The following is a 5,747-nucleotide window of genomic DNA, read 5'->3' on the forward strand; positions in this document are numbered from 1 at the left end:
TACACATGTTGCCCTATGACAATGGTTAACAACCTCACAACACATCAACACTATCCTTACTCAGCCTTCGGTTCCCTATCACCAGCTTTCCTGTCCCCTCCTGCCTTCTGGCCCTTGTTGCTGGACTGCTGGGCCTTATTAGTCCCATTTGGTTTTATGGGGCTGTCCACTTGCCGGCTGAACAGTGAAGAACCAAAAGAGATTTTACTTTTGATTTTGCATTACAAAATAATAGAAACATAAAAGGCAAAAGCTGTAGGAAGAATATGCATTGATTCCTCTAGCCACTTAGAGAGGAACAGTGTGGAAGGAGAAAGGACTGGCCCAGAGTACTACATGAAGAAAACTGCATTTCCCTTAGAGTTCTGATCTCTGAAATCATATCCAAGGCTTTCGACACAAAGGCTTTTAACGTATTATCCTTCTCATATTGGGCCAGAAGAGCCATAGGTTTTACCCAAAAAATAAGGAACCCTGCCAAAATGCCACCAACCCTGCATGCTTACTGGGCATCTACTAAGTGCCCGGGACTGAGCCATCTACTCTGGGGGACAAAGTTGAATAAGGCATGGTCACTGCTCTCGCATTTAGTGGCAGAAGCAGGCACACACACCAGTAACTTGATTCCAAGGCAGACTGTGATAAGTGTTATCTTAGATCACTGAAGGAGACAGGTCACACAACTGGAATAGCATGAAGTCAGGCCCGAGGCTGAGGCCATGCTGTTATTTAGGAACCCTATCAGGTTCATCTCACAGCTTGGCAATGGTCCAAGAAACCCTGTAGCTTCTTGTCCTGGGTCTGCTGGGTCAGAGAACACTTCCACGACCTCTCCTGGACTCTACTGTTGAGGCCACTAGAGTTTAAGAGCGTATAGAAACAGGTGGGAGGGAAAGGTTTATTCCAATTTAACAACAACAACAAAAAAATCCTAGCACTATGGAAAAATGACCTGCTTAAAGATTCCCTCTCTCATCTCCCAGCATGTCACCAGAGGTGCCAAACATCAGAGCCCCCAGTTTTGCAGCCATTCAGGAAGCAAACAAAACCAAAAATGTTAAATTTGTTTATTTTTCAAGGGTAGTTCTTATCTCTTTCAGCTTTGCCTTAGCTGTTTGCATGTGAAGCACTGGAGGACGGAGCCCCTCCCTCTGACTCACTTCTTTGTCTCCTACAGCACCTAGCAGAGGCTTTATAGTATCAAATACTCAAGTTCAATAGAATAGAATTGAACTTGTTATTGTATAAGATCTTCCCCATTTCCCAACTTGGTGGCAACTTTTCCAAAATGCCCTCAAACTTAGAACTAAAAGATATAAGAAGAAATAAAACTTTTTTCTCTGCTAAATATTGAATCATCTTGAATGGATTTTAAAAAAATAAGAAGACTGGGAAGAGGAATTAACTTGGATGAAAAAAGGAAGGAGGACTTGACTGGATGCCCAGAGGTCTAAGCTCTATCCTTGGCTCTGTGTGACCTCAAACAAGCTGGTCTCCTTCTGAGTTTCAATTTCCTCAACTATCAAACAAGAGGGCTGAATAGGTTTATTGCCAAGACTTTGTTTATTTTGAGTGATCTATTGTTCTCATTGTGATTGTTCTCCACACTATCTGCAAAAATCATAATAACATATAATACTTTATAATTTACAATGGATTTCTGTACTAATATGTATGAAACTGTACTTTCAACATTAAAATTCTATGATTTGGACCTGGCTATATTGAGCAGGGGGCCAGATGAAGCTGGGACAGTCCTCTACTCTGGCCTTCTCTAAAGCAGAGATGAGCTCTAGGGCTTTCTCTGGCCTAGGTCAGATTCCTGTGGTCAAACTCAGACCAAAACCAACTGTTGGGGTTTTGGAATGGACTAGTCTCTGGTGTGAATGAAACTATGAAACCCACAAATTTTACTTCTACGTGTGCTGGCCAGGCCCACTAACCAGAGTTTAAGGCAGGCTTCTGGCAGAAGACTTTCCTCCCTCTTTTTTCTTCTTTACTCAGTCTTCACTGCTTACCTCTCCTGCATGCTCATGGCTTCGATCAATCACCATCTAACAGTGATGATTAGCAAATCAGGAATACGAACCTGAACTGAGATTTCAGCTTGCAACCCGCTTTCAAACTAACTAATCAACATCTCCGTTGTGTGTCCCTCAGGTCTTTGAAGCTCAATGACATCCACACCAAATTTATTGCCTTCTATCCTAATAGCACCTCCTCCTAACCTCCTTGGCTCTTTCAACCGTGCCAACATTTTCCTCGTTAACTTGGCTCAAAACTTTCAGTTCAGTCCTAATTCTTTTTCTTGAACGTCCATTGCTAATCAATGGCCAAGTCTAGCAGATTCTCAGGCCTTGTCATCACTTACTTAGTGTGATTGTTAAGGTTGTGTGTCAATATGGGTAGGCCATGATTCTCCGTGGTTTGGCAGTTATAACGTAGTTTGGCAGTAGTACGATGATGTGATCCCTTCCATGATGAGATTTGATATAGTGTGATCACCTCCATGATGGAATCTGCTATGAGGAGCCAATCAGCTGAAAGGGAGTTTCCTTGGGGCTGTGACCTGCATCAAATGTAAGTGGACTTTCTGGCAAAACTAGCAGGCTTTTGCTCGTTCTGGATCCTGCAGCTAGCTCCTGTTCATCTAACCTTCAGTTCTTGGGACTTGAGCTAGCAGCTTACCTGCCCTCTTACCTGCCAGTCTTTGTATTCATCAATCTTTGCAGCCTGTGAGCAAGAGCCCTGCTGTCTGACCTGACAATCTTGGATTTGCCAGTCTCTGACCCAGGGACTTGGGATGTTCCAGCCTCTACAACCACATGAGCCATTTCCTTGATATAAATCTCTTTCTCTACATATGTATTTATACCCTTTACTGGTTTTGCTTCTCTAGAGAGCCCAGCCTAAGACACTCGTTCTTGTCATTGTTAGGTGCTGTCGAGTCAGTTCTGACTCATAGCAAGCCTATGTACAACAGAACAAAACACTGCCTGATCCTGTGCCACCCTCACAATCATTATTATGCTTGAGCCCATTGTTGCAGCCACTGTGTCAATCCATTCTTTGAGGGTCTTCCTCTTCTTCGATGACCCTCTACTTTACTAAGCATGTTGTCCTTCTCTAGGGACTGATCCCTCCTGGTAAAATGTCCAAAGTATGTGAGACATAGTCTCACCATCCTTGCTTCTAAGGAACATTCTGGTTGTGCTTCTTCTAAGACAGATTTGTTCGTTCTTTTGGCAGTCCATGGTATATTTAATATTCTTCACCAACACCACAATTTAAAGACTTCAATTCTTCTTCAGTCTTCCTTATTCATAAGACACTTAAGAAAGCACTTTAATTTTCTAATCTACACTCACTGATCTCATTCACCATGCACACACTCCTTTCTAATCATGCCATACTTCTAATTAGAAACATTCAGAGACTCTCTATGGACTACCACGTAGTCCACTTTTGAAACCCTGAAGTTGAAGGCCTTTCATCTCTACTCTTCCAGCTGTACGTCCTGCCACTAAGTGAACTGCGCATTATTCTCTAAACCTGCACCCCTAACACATACTCCTTTGTAATAGTGTTAACTAATTTAGCATGACCTGCTCTCTTATGAAAACATGATTCCATTCTCCAAGGTGCAGCTCAAACTGCCTCTTTCCTCATATATCTTTCTTAGGCCAGATGTGTGTTCTTCATCTTCAGAACCCCACAGGTCCTTTGGCCTTTTTCCTTCTATGGGCACTTAATCTTACTCTGCCCAGTACTGTGGTCAGTTGAGTACTTACTGTATTTTTTTGAAAATAAGCTACCCTCATAAATAGTGTGCACATGCATATAATGTGTGACATAGCTTGCTTAGGAAAATAGTGAGAGGGTTGTGCGGTTGGCTATTTGCGTAAAAATACGCTATTTGTCATTGCTCTTCTGCTAGACTCTCAGCAACCTGAAGGCAAGGTCTGCGCTTTATTTGTCAGCATGCTCCATGGTAGATGAGAGTGAGTGGGCTGAGCCAGAAGCAGAACTACATGAATCAAGTTGAAACAAAACTGGACAGGAGATCGACAGCCAAATAGTTTCGTCAAATCAACTTCTGAGTTCTGGTTTACTTGTGAAAGCGCTCTTTCAGAATTGAATTTGTTATCCCAGGTTGCATGCCAATGAGCATCACTGGGAAACCTGACTTAGCAAAGAGTTCCACGTAGTTTACATTGAGTGGGGTTGCAGCAGGGAATCAAAAAGAAAAGGTGCAAGAAAGAAGGAGGAAAGAAATCAAGGGCTGTCATGGTTTTTTATGTGTGATATAGTCTACGACGTCACCTGAGAGAATGACAGTTATAACACATCTACTCTTCACAGACTTTCACAGAAATGCTGTTTTTATGATAATCAGAAAATGCCAGAACTGGGTGAAGTTTTAGAAAAAAGGAAATTTAGAAAAGGGAGGTAGCTGCTCCGAATCACAAGTTTAAGTCAGTAGCTGAACCATGTTTGGGGTTTATCCTGAAACTGAGTTTATCCTCATATGTCTTGTTAGCCTTTCTTCCAATCATCCTTTATACTGACTTAGCCACACAAGAATTCCTAAGACTACAGTGTCTATATTTGAGTTCATGGAGCAATGGGTAACAGATTGGATCTCCAGTGCTCATTCTGGGATCTGCCTTCATTGTCACCAAATCACATGACACTTAGATGCGTGCATGCCTGTTTCCCAGGCAGCGATGGTGAGGTACTGGAGGACAGAGCTCGTCTGACTTACTTTACCTCTGATTGCACCTAGCAGATGTTTTGCCTTATTTAATTGATCACTAAATTTAAAATTTATCAACTTAATTGGTCAGTTGAATTTAATAAAAAATTCTCCTTTTCCATAGCTCTTCCCCTTGTCCCAGCTTTTATTATAGTCACCAAAGGTGCAAATGATTTGCCCTCAACTGCTAACCAAAAGGTCAGCAATTCGAACCTACCAGCTCAGAGGAGAAAAGATTAGCAGTCTGCTTTCTTAAAGATTACGGCCTTGGAAACCCTATAGGGCAGTTCTACTCTGTCCTGTAGGGTCACTATGAGTCAGAATCGACTCGACGACAACGGGTTTGGTTTTGGTTTGGCTAACCTAAAATTTGGCAGTTCAAACCACCCCCCACCCCCGCCCCAGCAGTACCATGGAAGAAAAGGCCTGGCAATCTGCTTCCATTAAGATTACAGCCAAGAAAGCCCTATGGAATAGTTCTACTCCATAACACATGGGGTTGCCATGAGTCAGAACCAACTGGTCAGCAACTAACAGTAAGACAGGGTCTGTCACTTGAACTTGCCAGGTGAAATTCCTTTTGTAAAAGATTGAACTTACTCCCTAGACAGCTCCACACGTTCCTAATAGTCAGTCAACCCCACAGCACAAGCCTCTGGCTCTTTAAGCCAGAAGCCTAGACTTTTGGACATGAAATGAGCACATTGTACTTAGCCAATCCTCAGTGCAGGGACAGTGCGTGTCCTGGGCCAGAGCCTGGCCTTCTACTCCAGCAGCTGTACCCTGAGCAGGAGGACCAGGGTATGGCCACCTGGTGCATATTCTCTTGTTCCACCTAACAGGAAGATGGTTTAAGCTTTCTCTTGCACAATGCACTGGAGGCAGAGGAGAGAAGGAGACAAAAGGAACTGGTCAGGTTGATTTCAACAGCTGAGGCAGCACCTCCTCAATATTTCTTTGAGAAAAGATATCTGGCAGTTTAAGCACAGCA

Source organism: Trichechus manatus, unplaced genomic scaffold (assembly GCF_000243295.1).
Source record: "Trichechus manatus latirostris isolate Lorelei unplaced genomic scaffold, TriManLat1.0 scaffold00092, whole genome shotgun sequence".
Taxonomy (NCBI): domain Eukaryota; kingdom Metazoa; phylum Chordata; class Mammalia; order Sirenia; family Trichechidae; genus Trichechus; species Trichechus manatus.